At 42.4% G+C, this 26,599-nt stretch overlaps 1 pseudogene; it reads left to right on the top strand.

Annotated features, from left to right (window-relative positions):
* The window catches only part of LOC111980018 (netrin receptor UNC5C-like), a 172,883-nt pseudogene that overhangs the window by 89,193 nt on the left and 57,091 nt on the right, over positions 1–26,599 (top strand).

Genomic DNA, 26,599 nt, shown 5'->3' with positions numbered 1-26,599 from the left:
CAGGTATCCAACACCATTAATTACTCACACACACTTACCTCACTTGAAAAATGAAGACACCAGTCTATTATGCATATTTTTCTTATTTTCTGAAGTAAAACACAGCTGTTGAGGAAGAGAAAAACACCCCAACTGATCCTGAGAGCCGTTTCTCTCTCTCTGTCTGTCAGGCATTTTCTCACACAAACGCTTCAGGAACCCGGCTAGTGATAAACAGATGGGCCCAAGTCTGTGGTTGCATATGCATCTGCAGAAATATGTAGCAGGGTCACTGCAGAGGAAATATCTGTCATATTCCAGCCACAGGGAGACAGAGAGGGAGGGAGAGGGAGAAGAGCTGTTGAGGGTTGTTGGGTTTGGATCCAGTGGGTTGTCAGTTCTCTCTGTGACTCTTTTACTGGATGCCTATGACCAGGCCATGCCATGCCATTCCAGGCCAGATTGAGTGAGGCAGGCAGGCTGGAAGGCACTGGCATGGTAGAGAGACTGTGGCCCATGTCAATGTGTCAATTCTGCCCATGTCTTACAGCACTATGCTAAATCATTTAGATGGATTCTCATGGAAAGCTGTCTTTTCCAGGAGTAGAGCTACGCAAGGATTCACATCACACATTCTAATAAAACAAAACATAATACTGTACTCTCACACACACCCACACACACACACACACAGTTTGACTTGGTATGGACCTTGGATCCTGGGAGCAGCTTTTTTATTTTCTCTGGTACTTTATTACTGTAGGAAGGTCATTATATGTTGCTGGATTGAACATCGCCTCTGAAGACGCAATTGCTGGTGGTCAGTTTGTATCGTGAATGTAGCTGCGGAAGAGTAGAAGAGTAGCTGCTAATGGGGATCCTAATCAAATACCAAATGTATGTCAAAATCGCAATAGTATTACTACAAAATTATGAATGTTTTCTGAGGACAACAATAGCTAGGTTTCCATCCAACTGGCAACAGATTTTCATTTTCCCACCAGTGGTGTGTTTCCACCAAAGTCACACCTGCTCCCGCTCCCCCTCTCTGGCACTCGAGAGCACCAGGCAGCCCTTCCTTACGCACACCTGTCACCATCATTATGCGCAGCTGCACAATATTGGCCTCACCTGGACTCCATTGCTTTGTTGATTGCCCTTCTATATCTGTCTGTTCCTCAGTTGGTTCCCTGTGTCAGCATTATTGTCATTGATGTCTTATTTTTCCCATGTCCAGATACTGTTCCTGTTCTGTTTCATGTCAGTTTTGTATTAAATGTTCACTCCCTGTACTTGGTTCTCGTCTCCAGCGTCGATTCCTACAAAATGTGCCTACTCTGGTCTTGGCACGTGCGCTCTTACCAACAGCTTGCAGGTACAGTTTGTGTAGGCTGTGCAGGTAGGCTAGACTACTTAATGAGATTATTATGGATAAGAGTGTCAAACGGCAACCGAGGCTCCTCAGAGGAGGAAGGGGAGGGCCATCCTCCTCATTGAATTTCATAAAAATAAAGTAAAACATAAAAAATTTGTCCTTTTTAGATAAAACTATGGTAAATAAGTGATTAAAACACACTGTTTTGCAATGAAGGTCTACAGTAGTCTTAACAGCAGGGGTAGGGTAGCACCATGGTGTAGCTGGAGGACAGCTAGTTTCCGTCCTCCTCTGGGTACATTGACTTCAATACAAAACCTATGAGGCTCATGATTCTCACCCCCTTCCATAGACTTACACAGTAATTATGACAACTTCCGGAGGACATCCTCCAACATATCAGATCTCTTGCAGTATGAACTGACATGTTGTCCACCCAATCAATGAATCTAGTACTGAAAGGATAAGCTACAGCTAGCTAGCACTGCAGTGCATAAAATGTCTTGAGTAATTGACTCAAAGAAAGAGAAAGACAATAGTTTAACCGTTTTGAACAAATATATTTATTTAAAAAGGAAGGACAAGCATTAGTGAGAGAGAGAGAAAGAGAGCTAGCTATATTACATTGTATTTTTTGTTCACTAGCTAGTTTAGCCTACTCAAACGCCTGGCTCAGAGAGGAATGCTATGTTAGCTAGCTGGATATGGCTATCCAAACTTGGAATTCTTCTAAGTCTTGTAAGCTTTTGGTTTTATTAATTTATTGCCACCACGGCCTGCTAAACTGTAACTGCTAAACTGCTTGCTGCCTACACTGTACTGCATGATTGTAGTGGGTTTACTTACGCTGTAGGTAGGCTGTGTGTAGCGGTTAGCGGTTATGATATGAAGGTTTGGCTTGGAAAAGTTTTTTCACCTGGTCACAGACAGCTGATGTGTTTAGCACTGAAGTCCACAAGCGAAGGGAAAAGGTGAGAAAGAGTAGGTCTGTCACTTTGACTACTAAAAAATTTCTCCCGAGCCTGTGTACCTACGTTGTAAACATTAATTCATAGGCCAGGATGTAGCAACCTCATTATGGTATGAGGACAATTCAAGTAACATGTAAGCCTAAAACTATCGATGTTACATTGCGCTGGGTATGAACAGCAGTTATCCCATACAACACAATGCCATACAACACTCCTTCCATGGCCTCCAACTGCTCTTGAACGCTAGTAAAACTAAATGCATACTCTTCAACCGATCACTGCCCGCAACCGCCCGCCCGACTAGCATCACTACTCTGGACGGTTCTGACTTAGGATATGTGGACAACTTCAGTCCTTCCAGACTCATATTAAGAATCTCCAATCCAAAATGAGAGCCTCCAACACTCTACTCAGCAAACTGGATGCAGTCTATCGCAGTGCCATCCGCTTTGTCACCAAAGCCCCATATACTATCCACCACTGCGACCTGTATGCTCTCGTCGGCTGGCCCTCGCTACATATTCGTCGCCAGACCCACTGGCTCCAGGTCATCTATAAGTCTTTGCTAGGTAAAGCTCCGCCTTATCACAGCTCACTGGTCACCATAACAACACCCACCCGTAGCACGGGCTCCAGCAGGTATATTTCACTGGTCATCCCCAAAGCCAACACCCCCTTTGGCCGCCTTTCCTTCCAGTTCTCTGCTGCCAATGACTGAAACGAATTGCAAAAATCGCTGAAGTTGGAGACATATCTCCCTCACTAACTTTTAAGCATCAGCTATCTGAGCAGCTTACCGATCGCTGCAGCTGTACATAGCCCATCTGTAAATAGCCCATCCAACTACCTACCTCATCCCCATATTGTTTTTATTAACTTTTTTGCTCTTTTGCACACCAGTATTTCTACTTGCGCATCATCATCTGCACATCTATCACTTCAGTGTTAATTTACTAAATTGTAATTACTTCGCTACTATGGCCTATTTATTGCCTTACCTCCTTACTCCATTTGCACACACTGTATATAGATTTTTCTATTGTGTTATTTATTGACTGTACTTTTGTTTATCCTATGTGTAACTCTGTGTTGTTTTTGTCGCACTGCTTTGCTTTATCTTGGCCAGGTCACAGTTGTTCTCAACTGGCCTACCTGGTTAAATAAAGGTGAAATAAAATACATTTAAAAAATGCTATATGCTGTAATAGAAATAAGGCAGAAAAAATATATTGTCCTCCCTGATCTTAAACGTCACCGACCGCCACTGGCATCAATATCACCTTGCAATTTCACCACCTTGTGAAGTTCATCATAACTTATTTCATCTGTAGCCTAATAAACTTCATGGTTTCCTGTGTCATAGTGAGAGGACCACACACCACATCATCGCTTAACTTCAAGTTTACTTTGATATGATGGTTATTACAGTACATTTTGTTATGTTATGCTAGAATAGATTAAATATATATTTCTTCTCATCAATCTACACATAATAATTCTTCCATTTAAGCAGAAACAGTTAAAAAAAATGTTTTTTGCAAATGTATTAAACTTAAAAACCTGAAATATCTAATTTACATAGAGAAGAATGGGAGAAACTCCCCATAGCACTGCATAGCAATATTTGCGCACCACCATTTCTCGCATAATTAATTTTACATACACAAAAAGATCACACCATGTCGAACAAACAAATGATCTGTCGGCATTTATAAAATTGTACCGAAACGACCCGTTTCCATCACAGCTGTCGTGATTATTTTTTTTACGGTATGACTTTACTCACATAAATACTGTGAATGGAAACATGGTTCATTTCTATTCTCCCACTGGTGCTGTTTTAAAAGGGATTATCAACATGTTATACGTAATGACATCCATGCAACACACTCACCACATTAATGGAGCATGGTCGTAATTGCAGTATGATCATCTGAGATTACATACTTCTACAGTTGACCTTTTACAATAGTTATCTGCTTCCATGTTTTTCTTACCTGTACTTTTCCAATCATTGGATTTATGTTATATTGAGGCACATAATACTGAAAAGTTGATCAAGGTTTATACATGTAGTGTAACAAAAAAGACTGGTTTATGACTGGCTGTTTTTAAAAGCACCAGTTGGTGTGTGTTTTGGTGGTTTAAAACCTACCCTGGCATCAATGATCCACTGATGCTGACCCGTAATAGTCAAAATAAGCTGCATTGATTCAATCCCAGCGGGCAAAACTGGTTGTTACGATGCCTCTATAACAAGAAAACAATGTTTTAAACCAGAACATGACATCATTATGGCGTCCCAAGCCAAACTCGATCCCCTCTGTTCATACAGCATACCTTCTTTTTGTGAAGAAGAAACAGAAACCTCCTCAGTACACAGACAGAGGAGGAATCATGCCTTCACGCCTAACAGACCCTTCACACATCTACATCCAATGCTACACATTAATATGTGATGTAACAATAGATAGTGGCACAAACACACAGTTTGACACACAAATGAACACGCACACACACATACACACACACACACACTTGAACACACACACATGAAAACACACAAATACATACACACACAAAGAAAACAAGCGGCAGCAGACATTTATTTTGGCTCCCCTCACCAACATTACCAATGGAGCTTTGGTCTGAGAGGACTGAAATACTGGCATTGAGGTTTCTGAAATAGCACATCAATTGAGTCATTTAAATAAGTCCTATCCTCTGAATACATTAAACGCAAACCAGGCACCCCTAAAAGTCATTGTTACATATGTTTCCATCCACATACATATGTAACAGGGTTGGTTATGTTTCCACACAAATATGTATTCGATTTAGTTGGTTGAATTTACATATCAATAAAGTGTGATGCCATTGGTTACGCTTGCAGATAAGGGGGAGATCGCGAACGTCAATTCTTCCCAGTTTGATATTGGCCTGTAAGCAGTGGGTCACTTTCTGAAATGCAGTATTCTATTTTAATATTTACAATGTGTACAAGTTCACAATGTACATGTCCTGATGTATTTATATGTGTATGGTACCTGTTAGATATTGGGGGCTTTCAGTGATGTGCTTTTGTATGTATGTACTGTATGTTATTGAGTGAGTTAGCTAGTATGCTGTAAGTGTAATGGTCGTGTTAACTCCCTGCTAAGACACAGTTGTTTTAAAGCCCGACTCTACAGCCATCAACATCATCGAGCTCTGCACATCTGATGGCCTGTCCTTTATCTACTTCCACATATTGTACGTTGTCTCGTTTGTGTCATTGTTATAACTGTTGATTACAAGCCCCATTCTGATGTTGATATGTAAGCGACGAGTCACGCATCCACAGCCATCAGCATGCTGTTGTCCTGGACACCTAATGTGCTTCCTTGTTTTCTATCGTCAGAATAAACATCAATCAACTGGGATCGCTGGCTAGAAAGTTATTTCTTTAAAAACGCAATGCAAGAGAGTTACGAATTACCATCACATCTGTTACTCTGGTGGCGAGACCAGTCTTCTTGTCTTCGCTGGACACCTGTAACACATATTTAATGTCCTTAATCAAGAGCAGAGGGAAAATGTCATCTGAGAAGCTGTTGTAGTGGTTTGGTGAAGGAGAACAAGACCCCCATTTTGGCTCCTCGTGGTTTCTGTAAAGCTCACTCATCTCCGACCACTGAGAGAGACTAGACCAGAAGTAAGGGAGGAGGGGCGGATAGAGGGATAGAGACAGAGAAGAGGGAGAGAAAATACTTTCTAGCCACCTGTGAGGTCAGACCCTTCCCTTGCTTTACCTCTGTGAGGTCCTTTTATGAAATCCCAGATCACACTAGTGACAGACAGACATTCTCCTCCTTTCACACCATGAAGATGTGGCAAGCAGCTCACCTCCTTTCACACCATGAAGATGTGGCAAGCAGCTCACCTCCTTTCACACCATGAAGATGTGGCAAGCAGCTCACCTCCTGCTCACACCATGAGGGTGTGGCAAGCATCTCACCTCCTTTCACACCATGAAAGATGTGGCAAGCAGCTCACCTCCTTTCACACCATGAAGATGTGGCAAGCAGCTCACCTCCTCTCACACCATGAAGATGTGGCAAGCAGCTCACCTCCTCTCACATCATGAGGATGTGGCAAGCAGCTCACCTCCTTTCACACCGAGAGTGTAGAAAGCATCTCACCTCCTTTCACACCATGAGGGGTGTGGCAAGCATCTCACCTCCTTTCACACCGAGAGTGTAGAAAGCATCTCACTCCTTTCACACCATGAGGATGTGGCAAGCAGCTCACCTCCTCTCACACCATGAGGGTGTGGAAAGCATCTCACCTCCTTTCACACCATGAGGGTGTGGCAAGCATCTCACCTCCTTTCACACATGAGGATGTGGCAAGCATCTCACCTCCTCTCACACCATGAAGATGTTGCAAGCACTCACCTCCTCTCACACCATGAGGATGTGGCAAGCAGCTCACCTCCTTTCACACCATGAAGATGTGGCAAGCAGCTCACCTCCTTTCACACCATGAAGATGTGGCAAGCATCTCACCTCCCTCTCACACCATGAAGATGTGGCAAGCAGCTCACCTCCTCTCACACCATGAGGATGTGGCAAGCAGCTCACCTCCTCTCACACCATGAAGATGTAGCAAGCAGCTCATGAAACCAATTTAAATCTGCCTTCTGAAAGAATGCAGCTTTATCGTTCTTCCCCTCGCTCTCTCTTTTTTATTTTCTTCTTTCTTCTCTTCCTGCCCTCCGTCTGTTTTTCCACTTCAGAGCACTTGTCACAGCTCCCAGATAAATACAGGGTTCAGGGGTGCCACTGCGCCTCCGCCACGCGGTTGAGCCTGTTGCCATGGAAGCAGGCTTTTAATTCAGGCATTTCGTCGGTCTGCCCGGGGTCCTGCCGTGTTTTCATGGAAGTGTGTGTTCATTAGGGGATCCCAGGGGAGAGAGTGTGTGTCAGGAGGCCAGGCCTAATCCCCACGGCAACTAACCCAATGACTGCCCCGTCAGGCTCACCTCTTGTCAATCATCTCAGTCGTGATTTGTTCCTGGGTTATGATTCACCTCTAATAGCTCCGGCTCGCTACCCCCTTTTCTCTCTTTCCTGTCTTGCTGTTTGCTCTCTCTCATTCCTTTATTGCTCTCTGCTCTCTCCCATTCTCTTTATGTGTATCTCAGAGTCATAGAGTCAAAAGTGAACAAACATCCATTAGTAAATGCTCCAACAGAAATGTCAGAGTCTGTTTGTTTCACAACAGGAAGATGAAAGAGAGGTGTGTAGTACTGTCTACAGGAAAATAACACCTGGGTCTCCTACAGGTCCTGGAGGAGATGATTCCAGGACCTGTAGGAGGAGGCCTGAGTTGTCTATCATGACTCTAGGTACTAGGGACCATCCAGGACCTATATAATGGGCGGTGTCAGAGGAAAGCCCATAAAGTTGTCAGAGACTCCAGTCACCCCAGCCATAGACTGTTTTCTCTGCTACCGCACGGCCAGCAGTACCAGAGCGCCAAGTCTAGGACCAAAAAGCTCCATAACAGCGTCTACCCCCAAGCCATAAGACTGCTGAACAATTAATCAAATAGCCACCAGACTATTTACTTGACCCCCCCCCCCCCCCCCCCTCTTTTGTACACTGCTGCTACTCTCTGTATTATCTATGCATAGTCACTTCACCCCTACCTTCATGTACAAATTACCTCAACTAACCTGTATGTACCCCGCACACTGACTCAGTACCGGTACCCCTGTATATAGCCTCGTTATTGTTATGTTATTGTGTTATTTTTTGAATTTATTTTATTTTAAATTAGTTTATTTGGTAAAAAAAAATCTTAACTCTTCTTGAACTGCACTGTTGGTTAAGGGCTTGTAAGTAAGCATTTCACGGTAAGGTCTACACTTGTTGTATTCGGCGAATGTGACAAATAAAGTTTGATTTGATTAGGGTTGGGCGGTATCCATATATGACAATTTTCATATTGTTATAATTCCTTCTCTCATCCTGGGATTTATGGTATTACCAGCTTTGTACACAAGTAGGCGCAAAAAACGCAAAAAAGCCAATTGGGTGTATATTACCAGAATGCTAACAAAATTAGCACAAATTATAGCGAATTTCCATAGAGGCTGCTAGCTAAATATGCTAACGAGCGCAAACGAATATAAACTAATTGCAAAGACAGAAACCCCGCTGAAATAGTTATACATACACTGAGTATACAAAACATTAGGAACACCTTCCTAATATTGGTTGCAGGGATGTTCTCTTTGATGAATTGTGTGAATTACACTACCATTTTCCTGTCCTGCTTAGCATTCAAAATGTAATGGGTACTTTTGGGTGTCAGGAAAATGTATGGAGTAAAAAGTAAATCATTTTCTTTAGTAATGTAGTGGAGTAAAAGTAAAAGTTGCAAAAAATATAAATAGTTAAGTAAAGTACAGATACCCCAAAAAATTACTTAGGTACAGTAGTACTTTAAAGTTTTTTTACTTAAGTACTTTAACACCACTGAGTAGTAGGTAGTAGCTACTGATGTCATTTTCGGTGAGTTTGGACATCTACAAGCGAATGTGAATGAGAGACATTGTGCAAATAATCAACATTTTGACTAGAGGTCGACCGATTAATCGGAATGGCCAATTAATTAGGGCCGATTTCAAGTTTTCATAACAATCGGAAATAGGTATTTTTGTACGCCGATTTGTCCTATTATTATTTTTATTTTTTTACACCTTTATTTAACTAGGCAAGTCAGTTAAGAACACATTCTTATTTTCAATGACAGCCTAGGACGGTGGGTTAACTGCCTTGTTCAAGGGCAGAACAACAGATTTTTACCTTGTCAGCTCAGGGATTCAATCTTGCAACCTTACAGTTAACTAGTCCAACACTCTAACCACGAGGAGCCTGCCTGTTACGCGAATGCAGTAAGAAGCCAAGTTGCTAGCTAGCATTAAACTTATCTTATAAAAAGCAATCAATCAATCATAATCACTAGTTATAACTACACATGGTTGATGATATTACTAGTTTATCTAGCGTGTCCTGCGTTGCATATAATCGATGCAGTGCGCATTCGCGAAAAAGGACTGTCGTTGCTCCAACGTGTACCTAACCATAAACATCAATGCCTTTCTTAAAATCAATACACAGAAGTTAATATTTTTAAACCTGCATATTTAGCTAAAAGAATCCAGGTTAGCAGGCAATATTAACCAGGTGAAATTGTGTCACTTCTCTGCGTTCATTGCACGCAGAGTCAGGGTATATGCAACAGTTTGGGCCGCCTGGCTCATTGCGAACTAATTTGCCAGAATTTTACGTAATTATGACATAACATTGAAGGTTGTGCAATGTAACAGGAATATTTAGACTTATGGATGCCACCCGTTAGATAAAATACGGAACGGTTCCGTATTTCACTGAAAGAATAATCCTTTTGTTTTCGAGATGATAGTTTCCGGATTCGACCATATTAATGACCTAAGGCTCGTATTTCTGTATGTTATTATGTTATAATTAAGTCTATGATTTGATAGAGCAGTCTGACTGAGCGATGGTAGGCACCAGCAGGCTCGTAAGCATTCATTCAAATAGCACTTTAGTGCGTTTTGCCAGCAGCTCTTCGCAATGCTTTAAGCATTGCGCTGTTTATGACTTCAAGCCTATCAACTCCCGAGATTAGGCTGGTGTAACCGATGTGAAATGGCTAGCTAGTTAGCGGGGTGCGTGCTAATAGCGTTTCAAACGTCACTCACTCTGAGACTTGGAGTAGTTGTTCCCCTTGCTCTGCATGGGTAACGCTGCTTCAAGGGTGGCTGTTGTCGGTGTGTTCCTGGTTCGAGCCCAGGTAGCGGCGAGGAGAGGGATGGAAGCTATACTGTTACACTGGCAATACTAAGTGCCTATAAGAACATCCAATAGTCAAAGGTATATGAAATACAAATCATATAGAGAGAATAGTCCTATAATTCCTATAATAACTACAACCTAAAACTTCTTACCTGGGAATATTGAAGACTCATGTTAAAAGGAACCACAGCTTTCATATGTTCTCATGTTCTGAGCAAGGAACTTATACGTTAGCTTTCTTACATGCAACATATTGCACTTTTACTTTCTTCTCCAACACTTTGTTTTTGCATTATTTAAACCAAATTGAACATGTTTCATTATTTATTTGAGACTAAATAGATTTTATTGATGTATTATATTAAGTTAAAATAAGTGTTCATTCAGTATTGATGTAATTGTCATTATTACAAATACATTTTAAAAAACGGCCGATTAATCGGTATCGACCTTTTTAGGTCCTCCAATAATCGGTATCGGCATAGGCGTTGAAAAATCATAATCGGTCAACCTGTAATTTTGACGCATGCTTGTCTGAATGAAGAACTGGCTCTGGAGAGTTCATGAAAAGTTCAAAGAAATAGTTTCAACGGTATTGACAGTATTGAAAAACCATCCAGTGACTATTTTCAAATACCCCGGTATATATGGTATATACGGTATACCACCCAAGCCTACTCAGTGCATCCACTGTTTACCTTTGTGCCTCCCCACCCACCCAGCACAGGGAGAGCAGTGAGCCAAGAATAAGATCTGACCAACAGCAGAAAACACATTGAACTAACCAAAGACAAATCTCAGGCTAACGTCTATTACATTCATATCCATAGCTCCCCCCTCAACAATATACAGTTAACGTACTATTATGTCAACTCAGGCAGACTATTTCAGATGCATTGTTGTTTTCCACTTCACTCTGACCATGAATAAATATGTAGAAGGGCATGACATCTATATATTTATACCCAGTAAGCCTACAGCACATACAGTACCAGTCAAAAGTTTGAACACACCTACTCATTCAAGGGATTTTCTTTATTTTTTATATTTTCTGCATTGTAGAATAATAGTGACAACATCAAAACTATGAAATAGCACATATGGAATCATGTAGTAGCCAAAAAAGTGTTAGACAAATCAAAATATATTTTTGATTTGAGATTCTTCAAAGTAGCCACCCTTTGCCTTGATGGCAGCTTTGTACACTCTTGGGATTCTCTCAACCAGCTTCACGAGGTAGTCACCTGGAATGCATTTCAATTAACAGGTGTGCCTTGTTAAAAGTTATTTTGTACAATTTCTTTCCTTCTTAATGCGTTTGAGCCAATCAGTTGTGTTGTGACAAGGTATGGGTGGTATATAGAAGATAGCCCTATTTGGTAAAAGACCAAGTCCATATCATGGCAAGAACAGCTCAAAAGAGCAAAGAGAAACGAAGGTCAGTCAATACAGAACATTTCAGGAACTTTGAAAGCTTCTTCAAGTGTAGTCGCAAGAACCGTCAAGCGCTATGATGAAACTGGCTCTCATGAGGACCGCCACAGGAAATGAAGACCCAGCGTTACCTCTGCTCCAGAGGATAAGTTAATTAGCGTCACCAGCCTCAAAAATTGCAGCCCAAATAAATGCTTCACAGAGTTCAAGTAACAGACACATCTCAACATCAACTGTTCAGAGAAGACTGCGTTAATCAGGCCTTCATGGTTGAATTGCTGCAAAGAAACCACTACTAAAGGACACCAATAAGAAGATGAGAATTGCTTGGGCCAAGAAATAGGAGCAATGGACATTAGAACGGTGGTCCTTTGGTCTGATGAGTCCACATTTTAGATTTTGGGTTCCAACCGCTGTGTTTTTGTGAGACGCAGAGTAGGTGAACGGATGAGCTCTGCATCAAATCAAATCAATTCAAATGTTATTGGTCACATACACAGGGTTAGCAGATGTTAATGCGAGTGTAGCAAAATGCTTATGCTTCTAGTTCCGACAGTGCAGTATTATCTAACAAGTAATCTAACAAATTCACAACGACAACCTTATACACACAAATGTAAAGGGAAGAATAAGAATATGTACATATAAATATATGGATGAGCGATGACCGTGCGGCATAGGCAAGATGCAGTAGATGGTATAGATTACAGCATATACATATGAGATGAGTAATGTAGGATGTGTAAACATTATTAAAGTGGCGTTATTTAAAGTGAGCAGTCATACCTTTATTAAATCCATTTATTAAAGTGCCCATAGATTTGAGTCTGTATGTTTGCAGCAGCCTTTATGTTAGTGATGGCTATTTAACAGTCTGATGACCTAGAGATAGAAGCTGTTTTTCAATCTCTCGGTCCCAGCTTTGATGCACCTGTACTGACCTCGCCTTCTGGATGATAGCGGGGTGAACAGGCAGTGGCTCGGGTGGTTGTTGTCCTTGATTATCTTTTTGGCCTTCCTGTGACATTGGATGCTGTAGGTGTCCTGGAGGGCAGGTAGTTTGCCCCTGGTGATGCGTTGTGCAGACCAGACTACCCTCTGGAGAGCCTTGCGGTTGATGGCGGTGCAGTTGCCGTACCAGGCGGTGATACAGCCCGACAGGATGCTCTCGATTGTGCATCTGTAAAAGTTTGTGAGTGTTTTAGGTGACAAGCCAAATTTCTTCAGCCTCCTGAGGTAGAAGAGGCGCTGCTGCGCCTTCTTCACCACGCTGTCTGTGTGGGTGGACCATTTCAGTTTGTCCTTGACGTGTACGCCGAGGAACTTAAAATGTGGATGGGGGCTGCTCCCTCTGCTGTTTCCTGAAGTCCACGATCATCTCCTTTGTTTTGTTGACGTTGAGTGAGAGGTTATTTTCCTGACACCACACTCCGAGGGCCCTCATCTCCTCCCTGTAGGCCGTTAAAATCCCCAGCTACAATAAATGCAGCCTCATATGGTTTCCAGTTTTCATAGAGTCCAGTGAAGTTCTTTCAGGGCGGTCGAGGTATCTGCTTGGGGGGGCGGGGGGGTATACACGGCTGTGACTATAATCGAAGATAATTATTTTGGGAGATAATGTGGTCAGCGTTTGATTGTAAGGAATTCTAGGTCAGGTGAACTAAAGGACTTGAGTTCTAGTATGTTGTTATGATTACACCATGAGTCGTTAATCATAAGGCATACACCCCCACCCTTCTTCTTACAAGAGAGATGTTTGTTTCCGTCGGTGCGATGCATGAAGATACCGGGTGGCTGTACTGTCTCTGACAACATATCCCGAGTGAGCCATGTTTCCATTAAACAGAGAATGTTACAATCTCTGATGTCTCTCTGGAAGGTAACTTGTGCCCTAATTTCGTTCACCTTGTTGTCTAAGTCTGACCAGTAGGCCACTCCGTCTGCCTCTCCTGTGGCGACCGCATTGTTTTGGGTCAGCCTCTGGGATTCGATCCCATGTCCAGGGTGGAGGTCCGAACAAAGGATCCGCTTCGGGGAAGTTGTATTCCTGGTTGGAATGTTGGTAAGTTGACGTCGCTTTTATATCCAATAGTTCTTTCCGGGTCTATGTAATAACACTTGAGATTTTCTGGGCTAACAATGTAAGAAATAATACATAAAAAAACTAATTACTGCATAGTTTCCTAAGTACCTGAAGCTAGGCGACCATCTCTGCCGGCGCCATCTTGCTAACTTGCCATCTTGCACGTGTGGTTCCCACCATGAGCATGGAGGAGGAGGTATGATGGTGTGGGGGTGCTTTGCTGGTGACACTGTCAGTGATTTATTTAGAACTCAATGTTCGCTTCACCAGCATGGCTACCACAGCATTCTGCAGAAATATGCCATCCCATCTGGTTTGTGCTTAGTGGGACTATAATTTGTTTTTCAGCCGGACAATGACCCAACACACCTCCAGGCTGTGTAAGGGCTATTTGACCAAGAAGGCGAGAGATGGAGTGCAGCATCAGATGAAGGATAGTCCTCACCTTATGTGGGAACTCCTTCAAGGCTGTTGGAAAAGCATTCCAGGTGATGCTGGTTGAGAGAATGCCAAGAGTGTGCAAAGCTGTCATCGAGGCAAAGGGTGGCTACTTTGAAGAATCTAAAATCTAAAATATATTTTGATTTGTTATTTTGATGTGTTATTTCATAGTTTTGATGTCTTCACTATTATTATACAATGTAGAAAATAGTAAAAATAAAGAAAATAACCTTGAATGACTAGGTGTGTCCAAACTTTTGATTGGTACTGTACCTCTCTGCATTCTGTCATATTAATATTTATACACATTGATTTGGCACATATTTCCATATTTGTAGTCAGCGCAGATGCAGAGAATATAGTTTGTTGTCTAGCTCGCTGTGATTTAATAATCATTCTATAACCGTGTCTGGCTTGTTCTCCAGGTTGTGTAATTTGGGTCTGTAGTGGAGATGTATAGTAATATGGAATATGAATAAATTACACTGTAGAGATGTTTACTTAGAGAGATCATTCAGTCATATAGCGAAGGAGACAACCTGTTAATCAGGCGTCCACAGAAAGGATCCAGTCTTACTTCATTTGGAATGTATTCCCTCTGGGATTTCTGGAATTTTTCCTTTCATCCAAATGATCCAACCACCCCGTCCATTTCTCAGTGCTTTACACCCACAGCTCCCCATGGGTTTGTCTTGTATAAATGCAAAAACATATGCGCATTTTGCCCATCACTCTTCACAGCTCACAGCTGTGCGGGCCCTGGTCGAAAGTAGTGCATTACATAGAAAATAGGATGCCCTTTCACACGCAGCCTAGGACAGTATCAGTGTGGATGAGCATGGCAGGCAGTGTGGCAGTGCCACCCAGCAGACAATTAGAGCTGTAGACGAGCCTCTCTGACACAGCTGACCTTCTTGACCTCCAGCGCTAATGAGGACATCTGTGCATGATAGGGCTTCCTGTGTGTGTTCTGACTGAAACACACATGCTAGGCTACACACACCCACACATGTACACACACACACACACACACACACACACATACACACACATGCATGTGTGTGTGCGGGCGTGTGCGCGTTCATGTGCACGTGCGTGTACAGTATATGTGCAACAGAGGGTGTGCACGTTTTTGAGTTCTTTTGATTGCTCACATCGTGGCTTTAAAACGTTTTATTAGGACTAGATTCTAAGGGTATCCATGGTCACAGTTCAACCAGTTATAATTACATGTCTTATAGTATGAGTCATATTGAGTGAACAATGCTTTGAGTTTGAGTGACGAAGATGTGCCGTGGCAGTCTTCATACACAGACACACACACACACACACACACACACACAACCCTTTATTTTTTGAAAGTTTCCACCTCCTCGTCTCTCCTCTCACTCCCTCCTTCTACCAGCGCTAAAAAGCTCTTTTGTTCAATTTTTAATTACTCTCTCACATTAAACAGCTCTTGACTTCTGAACACAGCCCGTTTGGAGAGGCTGCCTCTCTGATTGGTGCAAAATTGGATAACCACCTCTTTGTGCCGACTGTCAATCCCCATTACGAGAACAGGATTTTCACATACCAAAGGCTGTGGTTAACAGAAATATGTGTAGTGATTTTCAGAAGAGATGTTCATCATGTCTGTGAACTCCATCATGTCTTTGACACTCTTTCTTCCTATTTTCATCTTCATTCGTTTTATCGGGAGCTTTGTGCCAATCCTGTTGTCTCTCCATCAGAACAAAGAGAGAACAGGCCCAAAATGGTCATAATACAACTGTCAGATTTTAAACACATCAGATACTGTATATTCATAGGCAATCTTCACATGTGACGTGATGGGCCTTGCTTATCAGCCTCATTCACTATATAAGACTATGTAAGGTTTTGAATGGCTTGTTCCCTTTAGTGTGAGGCAAGGTGGGTGTGTATTCCATTGGCACACAGAGGACCACACATACTCAGTACACACACAGAACACACAGAGCTCCAGCAGAACAAGGATAAAAATAGAATAACCACTGTCCCAGCAGGAAAGGACCAGGCCAATCAGTGTTCCACTATCACGCAGCTGTGCTAAACACACACACACACACACACTTTTCTACAGCTTCCTGTTTGTGTGTGTTGTTTGCTTGTTTGCCTCAGTAAATGTAGTGATGCGTATAATCACTTGTGCTCGCCTCCCGCCCCATGGATTTATATGTAGTCCTCATTGAGTTGGTGGACTTTTCTGATCGTCGCTCTTTGTTATTATTATGTTGATCACTTTTTTTTGACGATGGATTTAATGCACATCATGTTGATACTCGTAATACATTTACCTCGATTGGTATGCATACTGGCTTACAGGCATTTATACAGAATGTGTTGTAAAACAATTTAGGGTGTTTTAGTTTCACCTTGTTTGGAGGAAACCCTGTTGGGATCAGGTCTTTGTAGCCAGAGTTCCACATCCTCTATCATGTATTTTCCTTATAGCTAACTGATGAAGCCACAACAGGATAGGTGTCAAAAGGACACTCTGACAAAGATACTATGTAATGACTGTTTATGTCAGACAACAAGGTTACTTCTCAGATATCATTCATCAGACATATTGAGATCTCCTGTACCATGTTGTTTAGATCCTCCCTTCATCCTCACTCTCATCAGACATGTGGTCATCAGAGGAATCTCATCATCTCAGGGTTAAAAGACGAGAGGAGCTGATAGGTGATTTGTGTTGTCTCTGTCTCTGTTTGCTGTGCTCTGGCATCAAAGTGATACAGTTTTTCTCAGTCGCTTTGGTGCATTTTTCACATCATCCCTAACATGTGCAAAATAATAAGTGCATTTCTCAGAACAATTTGTACAAACTGCAATATACAATAGATATGTTTCTAAAGCTAGTCAGTCACTAAAAATCCTTAGTACATCTCTCAAAAGTAAATATTCATGCCAATGATCATGTCAGTGTCATCAGAATGATAAGTCATTGGGTCATTGTTCACGAACAAGGTCGTCAAAATGTTTAGGCATGTTGTCAATGTAACTGTGTACTTTGAGAGTATTACCTGATGTAAACTTAAGCTACAGTTTGGATGACAGTTACTGTATTGAAAATGCACAAGGCTGCACTTCTATGGCATAAATCAATTTCAACAGTACTATTTACATATTACTGTATGTGGGTTATTGATTGAAAGAGACTGGACAACCCAAGGGGCACAAAGGGAAAAAAACTAAATTAGAAAGAAACACAGGAAACCACCCCTAAGGCACAACTTTGCCCGCAGCACTGTTGTGCTGTCTCTACACATCTAGACGTTCCTGTCTGTCGGCCCACATATTCTCATCCACATCACACCGGATATTTTCCCTTCCAATGCAATGTGGAAAGAATATTTTGGAATGCCTTATCCATCCTCTGCAGGCGTCTACTGTGATGTCCTCACATGCTGCATCCATTGCAGCCAGCAGGGTCATCTGTGTGTGTGGCTGACGATCGTACACCTTCCACCTCCATGCTGAAAATAACTCCTCAATTGGGTTAAGGCATGGTGAATAAGGTGGGAGGAATTCTATGAGCATCCTCGGGTGGGTCACAAACCATTGCCTTATGATGTTTGATCGATGGAAACTCACATTATCACAAATGACCACATACTTTGGCAAATCCTCTCTAAACAGACCCCTCGCATCATCAGGGATGAGAGCCCTGTAGAGAGTTCTCTAAAAAGTTGAGTAGATGCTGGGTGTTGTATGGCCCTATAAGGGGGATATGGGTTAGGACACCATGCTCCGAAATAGCAGCACACATGCTGATATTTCCTCCCCGTTGGCCTGGCAAATCCACAGTAGCTCTGTGACCGATGATATTCCGACCCCGCATTCTGCATTTGGTCAGGTTGAAGCCAGCCTCATCCACGTATACAAAGTTGTGAGAGGGTTCACTTGATTCCAACTCCATTATACGCTATATCCCAGAACACACAGTTGAATTTGTTTTGGTAAGGAAGAGTGACATAAAATGTACATATATTGCATGTTCCTTCCACAGCAATGGAAATGTGTGCAGTTTATGCTTACTGTACTATGTGTCACTATAAAATGTTGCTGTAAAGTAGTTACATAGATATATGTTTTACCTGTACATACTGGGACCGTAGCTCCTTAACTCTGTCCTCATTCCTTTGGAATGGTACACGGTACAGCTGTTTCATACTCGTCTGGTTTCTATGCAGCACCCTGTCGATGGTTGAGATGCTAACCGTATGGATGTTTTCAAAGACATCGTTGTCTTCTATAATGGTCCTTTGTATTTCCCTGAGTCTCATGGTATTGTTTGCTCGGACCATGGTGCAAATAGCCTCCTCCTGTTGAGGTGTGAAAAGGCGTCCTCTGCCACCGGTTTGAGGTAATCTTGCAGTCCTATGTGGGGAAAAATGCAGTGATGCATCGCACACTTTCACATAGACAAAAACTATGCGAACACACATTTTACTGTAAAACATACAGGTGGGTGCATGTAAGGTGCAGTATGTATCTGTATYGAGTATATTTCTGTATGCTGTGAAATACAAGTGGARTACTGTAATATGAAGCATTGTAGGAAGTATACAGTATACTGCTTWAATACAGTAACAGTGCACTGTACATTGGTGGACATACCTGTTCTCTCTTCGAAACGTTTGAACTATTGAGGACACGGTTGATCTCCCAATATTCGGCTGCACCCTTCGACCCGCCTCAGCCATTGTAAGGCCATGATTGACAACATSGTCTACAATAGTGGCCCTTATGTCATCAGATATGCGCCTATGTCCTCTTCTGCCTCTTCCTCTGTTTTGCRTTCCACCACGCATCCTTGCTCCTCTTCTTCCTCCTCTTGGCTGTTGACCCTGTTCATTTCCTGGTCCATCCATTATTGGAAAATTGCAACTCTGTGTTGTGGTCTGTCTATATATGCTTGCCAATTGATTCTTCATGAGATGCACCTTTGAGCAATTTAGACAACTGGTTGATTGTTGGTTGAACTAACACTTTKCATTCCTTCATGAGTGAGGGTCAATTTCACCTGCACGATTCATCAATTCACGTTTTTGTACAAAAGGTCTAATAGAAATGTGTAAAACTATGCTTGACAGTTTATGACAAATAGTTCAACAATTTTGCATGTAATGGCTTATGCAAGGAACTAATGCCTAGATGTTTTGAGGGGTAAGACTATTCAACAGAGAACCATCTACTATATTTTGATCAACATGACATGAGCAATTGATAATGTGGAAAAAAGCTGACACTTGTACATTATCAATTGCAATTTGTTCAAAGGAATAAGAAATTGCTTTAATGATGTGCACAAGTGACTAGATGATTTGGAATTTGTACAAGTAGTATCAAGAATTGCACTTTTGATCTAAGAAATGCACCAAAGCGACTGAGAAAAACTGTAAATGATATGAGATGACATCTAACAGAAGCTGAGGAGACAAAACACAGGTCTTCATCTCCTCTGCATTAGGACTGGAGATAAGATGAGATGTGATGAAAGGAGATGAGATGAGATGAAATGAAAGGAGATAAAATTAAATTAAAGTAGATGAGATGAAAGGAGATCAGATGAGATGAAAGGAGATGAGATTAGATGAAATGAGAGGAGATGAAAGGAGATGAGATGAGATGAAATGAACAGAGATGAGGTTGAAAGTAGATGAGATGAAAGGAGATTAGATGAGATGAAAGGAGATGATATGAAAGGAGATGAGATGAAAGGAGATGAGATGAGAGGGGGTTTATTGCATTGTTGTGTTGTGGAGTAGGAGTAGGAGAGCCTGGGCTTAATTTCACTGACTAGCCAGACAGCAGGGGAGGGAACCCTACCCAGAGTACCCGCCGCTTGGCTCAGCACGGCTCCATGCGATTGATTTACCTGATTACTGTTACAGAGGAAAACACTCATAAACCCCATATCAGCGGAAATATACAACACTGAGCATACAGATGTTTACCACTGAGTTGATTGTTTTTCTATTCTCTTCTGATGGGAATCTGTCACTGGCACTCAAAATCTGTGTCTGTGTAGTATTATGTTTATGACAGATGTGTTCAGTTTGAGTGGGAGTTTTAAGATGGAGTTAATTGCTGCGTGTTGAAAGTGGCTCAACCTTCAGTCTCTCTGTAGTTTTGTTCCAGGATAGGGGTGTACAGGCAGGCAGGCAGGTGTCTCCAGCCAAGCATGACGCTCTCTGATGGTGTAGTCATGATATCTGTCTTCAGACACTGCAGATAGCCTACTAGTGATGGTAGTGAAGCTTCTAACCCACACCTGTCACAATCTGTCCATCTTGTTTTGTGGGACAGTCATCATGGTGCTGGTTTTATAACAATAGCAAGGAAAACACAGGTCTTATCACGTGAAGACGACAGTATACCCACCTATTCTTACAACAGCCACTTGGCTGTAATTTTACTAAAGTCACTTAAGACCAGCAGCCCCAGATGATTTAGTCTTGGCAGGGTTCATATGAGGTATGTTTTTTGAGGTGTAGATGATGTCTCTTCCCATAGTTTTTTTTTTACAATGACCAGCAAAACAGACTTCTTATCTCCTCAGCCCTGCTCTGCCTTATCTAGCATCTTCTCATGAGGTAGCATAATGCACAGGATGTCTCCTGTTCTGTTCACCTCTCTCTCTCTCTTTCTCTCTCTTTCTCTCTCTCTCTCTCTCTCTCTCTCTCTCTCTCTCTCTCTCTCTCTCTCTCTCTCAATTCAATTCAAGGGGCTTTATTGGCATGGGAAACATGTGTTAATTGCAAAGCAAGTGAGGTAGATATTATACAAAAGTGAAATAAACAATACAAATTAACAGTAAACATTACACTACAGAAGTTTCAAAACAATAAAGACATTACAAATGTTTATATTATATATATACAGTGTGTAACAATGACAAATGGTTAAAGCACACAAGTAAAATAAATAAGCATAAATAGGGTTGTATTTACAATGGTGTTTGTTTCTTCACTGTGCCCTTTTCTTGTGGCAACAGAGTCACAATATCTTGCTGGATGGTGATGGCACACTGTGGAATTTCTCCAGTAGATATGGAGTTTATCAAAATTGGATTTTGTTTTCAAATTCTTTGTGGATCTGTGTAATGTGGGAAATATGTCTCTCTAATATGGTCTACATTGGGCAGGAGGTTAGGAAGTGCAGCTCAGTTTCCACCTCATTTTGTGGGCAGTGAGCACATAGCCTGTCTTCTCTTGAGAGCCATGTCTGCCTACGGCGGCCTTTCTCCAATAGCAAGCTATGCTCACTGAGCGTGTACATAGTCAAAGCTTTCCTTAAAGTTTGGGTCAGTCAACAGTGGTCAGGTATTCTGCCACTGTGTACTCTCTGTTTAGGGCCAAATAGCATTTAGTTTCTGTCTGTTTTTTTTGTAATTCTTTCCAAGTGTTCAAGTAATTACTTTTTGTTTTCTCATGATTTGGTTGGGTCTAATTGTGCTGTTGTCCTGGGGCTCTGTGGGGTGTGTTTGTGTTTGTGAACAGAGCCCTAGGACCAGCTTGCTTAGGGGACTCTTCTCCAGGTTCATCTCTCTGTAGGTGATGGCTTTGTTATGGAAGGTTTGGGAATCGCTTCCTTTTAGGTGGTTGTAGAATTTAAACGGCTTTTTTCTGGATTTTTGATAATTAGTGGGTATCGGCCTAATTCTGCTCTGCATATGCATGTATTTGGTGTTCTACGTTGTACACGGAGGATATTTTTGCAGAATTCTGCATGCAGAGTCTCAATTTGGTGTTTGTCCCATTTTGTGAAATCTTGGTTGGTGAGCGGACCCCAGACCTCACAACCATAAAGGGCAATGGGCTCTATGACTGATTCAAGTATTTTTAGCCAGATCCTAATTGGTATGTTGAAATTTATGTTCCTTTTGATGGCATAGAATGCCCTTTCTTGCCGTTGTCTCTCAGATCGTTCACAGCTTTGTGGAAGTTACCTTGGCGCTGATGTTAGGCCGAGGTATGTTATGTTTTTTTTGTGTGCCTTAAGGGCAAACAGTGTCTAGATGGAAAGTTTGTGGTTATACCCTGGGACTGGACCCTTATTTTGGAAACCATTTTTTGGTCGTTACTGAGATTACTGTCAGGGCCCAGTGTCTGACAGAATCTGTGCAGAAGATCTAGGTGCTGCTGTAGGCCCTCCTTGGTTGGTGACAGAAAGCACCAGATCACAGCAAACAGTAAGACATTTGACTTCAGAGTTCTAGTAGGGTGAGGCCGGGTGCTGCAGACTGTTCTAAGTGCCCGCGCCAATTCGTTGATATATATGTTGAAGAGGGTGGGGCTTAAGCCTGCCATCCCTGTCTTCACCCCAGACCTCTGTGTGAAGAAATGTGTGGTGATTTTTGGCCAATTTTAACCGCCACACTTGTTGTTTGTGGTACATGGATTTTATAATGTCGTATGTTTTACCCAACACCACTTTCCATTCAAATTGTGTATAGCAGACCCATCATGCCAAATTGAGTCGAAGGCTTTTTTTGAAGTCAACAAAGCATGGAAGAACTTTGCCTTTGTTTTGGTATTGTTTGGTTGTCAATTAGGGTGTGTAGGGTGAATACATGGTCTGTTGTACGGTAATTTGGTAAAAAAGCCAATTTGAACCATTGCTCAGTACATTGTTTTTCATTGAGGAAATGTAACCGAGTCCTGTTACATGATAGCAGAGTATTTTCCCAAGGTTACTGTTGACGCATATTCCACCGGTAGTTTTATTGGTGGTCCAAATTTGTCTCCACTTTTGTGGATTGGGGGTGACAGTCCTTGGTTCCAAATATTGGGAGAAGATGCCAAGAGCTAAGCGAACGATGTTAAAGAGTTTTAGTATATCTCTCTCTCTCTCTCTGTCTCTCTCTCATCTCTCTCTCTCTCTCATCTCTCTCTCTCTCTCTCTCTCTCTCTCTCTCATCATCTCTCTCTCTCTCCTCTCTCTCTCTCTCTCTCTCTCTCTCTCTCTCTAATGTAATTCTCTGACTATTAGACTACACACAGGATGTATTTTCTCTAGGGAAAACAGAGTTCATTTGAAGAAGTCTTTGGAACTTGTGAGTTTGTCTGCCTTGGTCTGTCTGTGTAGAGCACACCGGTCTCTGCCTGAGGCCCAGCCTTCACACCCGAGGCGGAGGAGGTGAAGAAAAGTCTTTATGTGATTTACGGTCAAATAAAGGCCCCTGTTCTCCGATATTACCAGGAGTTCAATATCTGGATCATTTGGAAAAACGGAAACTCATAAGAAAGGTGTTTTCAGTTCCAGGAATAACAGTGAATTTCCTTCCCTCTTGCTGTCTGACAATACAGCATTACGTTGTCTTGTTCTGGGGAAATAAAAGGAGAGCATGATAGCTATTGACTTTTTATAGAAAGCTCAGGCCTCAGAGACATAAATAGTGTTGCTGTAATCTTGAAGTTTTGCTTTATTTGAGAGATGAATGGAAGACAACGAGAAGAAAGATGTCTTTAAACACTGGAAACACTTCCCTGTGATTTATTCCAGAAGAAATCAGGTTAACGTGTCTGAGTGCCATGCCGTCCCAGTTTCATGTCTGCTCTTACCGACCCGTTTTGATGTGTACTGTTCCACACTGAGGAACATTGCTAATGGTCTCTCTCTCTGTCTATTTTTCTCTTTCTTTCTTTTTTCCTCTCTGTCTCTTTGTTTTTATTTCCCTCCCTCCCTCCCTCCCAGGTGGAGTGGCTGAAGAATGAGGAGATCATAGACCCTGCTGATGACCGTAACTTCTACATCACCATCGACCATAACCTGATCATCAAACAGGCCAGACTGTCTGACACAGCTAACTACACATGTGTCGCCAAGAACATCGTCGCTAAGAGACGGAGCACCACGGCAACCGTCATTGTCTATGGTAACAATCAACTCAAACCCAAACATGGCAGCTGTAACAGCAAACTAAATCAGAGTACCGTGTCATATTTGGTCATTCTCACCCTAACATAAAAATACAATATGCATAATATCTTACGCCTTCTGATGCAATAATACAATCAATACTTAAATATTGAAATCATGTAGGCCTACTAGACAAAGTAGAATGTGTCAATTCTAGTATAGATGTACAAAATAAATGTACACTATAAAGAATACCTTATTCTCTGCCTGTCTTTATACCATTTCTCCACCTTGATCCAGAATGAATGTGTATCAGGGAGTTTGGGGCTTTTATTCTCTGTGTCAGAGCTGTATTTAAGGAGAACCCCTGCTGTGCTTTCACACTCCCCTGAAACATCACACACACACACACACACACACACAGCACACACACACACACACCACACCCCACAACACACACACTACCACACAACACAATCACACACACACACCACACACACACACAACACACATCACACCAACCACACCACATACACACACACACACACACACACACACACACATCGCACACAACAACACTCTCCTTAAACACCACCACTCAGCACGTTGAAAACATCAGAAGTTAAAAACCGACAAAGGAGATGATTGTGGACTTAAGGAAAAAAGAGACAAAGCCCGACCCATGTCTCATTCATGACGGCGTGCTATGACAGGGAGCAGGTGAGGCTTCACTTAGTTCCTTGGTGGCCACTATCGAACCAACAAGGCTAACATGGTTCGAAGCACACCAAGGACAGGGTTGAAAGAGCTTTCCCTCAGGAGACTGAAAAGATTGGCATGGGTTCCTCAGATCGAACAAAAGGTTCTACAGCTGCACCATTGAGAGCATCCTAACTGGTCTCCATCACTTTTGTTATGACAACTGCTTGGCCTCCGACTGCAAGGCACGTACAAGGGCTAGTGTGTCGGGCCCCAGGCATCACTGGGCCAAAGCTCCTAACACCCAGGACCTCCGCCCGTAACACCTGCTAGTTGGGGAAAAACAGTCCAAACAGAAACAGATTCTCAACAAGTGACTAGGGGTGCGTTCATAAATTCACTCTGGAGTGCCAGAGAATGCTCAAATTGTGCTCTGGGCGTTCGTAAATTCAGAGCGTTGTCAGATTGTCCGTTCGTAAATTCAGAGCGTTTCACTCTCGGAGCGTTTAGACCGCACACTGGACGCTCTGGCCGAAGAGTAGGGTTGATCCGAGCGTTCTGACATCACAACAGCAGTCAAGCACCCAAACTAACTGGCTAAAGTTAGCTAGCTTGCAAGCTACTTCCAGACATAAATGAGAGAACACCTCACTCTGACCATTTTACTCACCCTAGCAGAGCTGGTTAGGCTGTTTTCATGTTATCCAGAGCGTTGGTGACTGTAACTGTGCTGCTAGCAACAATTTAATTAAGCTTTTTTGACAATGTTTACTGACACCGGCCATATTCAACGGGTGTTGAGCGTTCATAAATTCATCAGTTATTCTGCGCTCTGGCACACAGGCGAGAGTACTCTGAAATCGGAGTAGATAGCCAGAGTGAATTTACGAACACACCTTAAGTCATCCCATCTGCCTTATCCTGACCCTCCACTGTGTCCTGATATCCACTGTACCTCTCTGCTCCCCAGTATACCCTTAGGGGATTAGACACACATGACAGCACAGACATTCTGGCCTCATAGTGACTTACATTCAGGCCTCAAGACTTCTTCCACCCTAGAAGGAACGTTCCTACCCACCCACCGTATAAAAAGGCTAAACCTCAAGTTATTAAGTCAGTCATCAGTCTGTCAGTATAGCTAATCATCAGCTAACAGACAAATAAGGCAATGTATAGCTTTAACTCCCTACGTACAAACACACACGTGTGCGTGAGTGGACACACACACACACACCACACACACACACACACACACACACACACACACACACACATACATGCAACCACACTCAGATATCCAGAGCAGAATGGGCGGAGGCTTGCTGGAATTCATGATGTCAGAGGGTCAGGTTTCAAATCCATCTCTCCCTCTATCCCTCCAGTGTCTCCCAGTTCAGCACATCCTCCCTAAAACACACACACACTGGCTCTGCCATGGAGGATTATGGGGGATTAGGGGGTCCTAAGTTATTGTTGGTGTCCTATTTGTTAATTTATCTATTTTAGTTGTCCGTTCTGACAGGGAAGAGCAGCATGTGTGGCTTAGATGAGTCCAGTACCAAGGTGAAATAGAGCAACAGAGAGTGTGTGTGTGTGTGTGTTTTAGCTGACTTTGGGGTCTTCAGGGACTGGGGTCGCTGTCCCTTCTAGGCTTTTCCCTTCACTAATGCAGTCTGGGAGGACTGAGCGAGAGCCTGAAAACAGCTTTGATGTCTCGGCTCATCCTTAAAAGAATGCACCAGAAGCAACTTACTCTGCCTGGGTTGTGTCAATCCCCCTTTCCCGTCCCCCTCCAATGTATGCAGTCACACACACACACACACACACACACACACACACACACACACACACA

Source organism: Salvelinus sp. IW2-2015, linkage group LG20 (genome assembly GCF_002910315.2).
Source record: "Salvelinus sp. IW2-2015 linkage group LG20, ASM291031v2, whole genome shotgun sequence".
NCBI lineage: Eukaryota > Metazoa > Chordata > Actinopteri > Salmoniformes > Salmonidae > Salvelinus > Salvelinus sp. IW2-2015.
The sequence above is the reverse complement of the archived record's forward strand: the minus strand, read 5'-3'. Positions and strand labels throughout refer to the sequence as shown.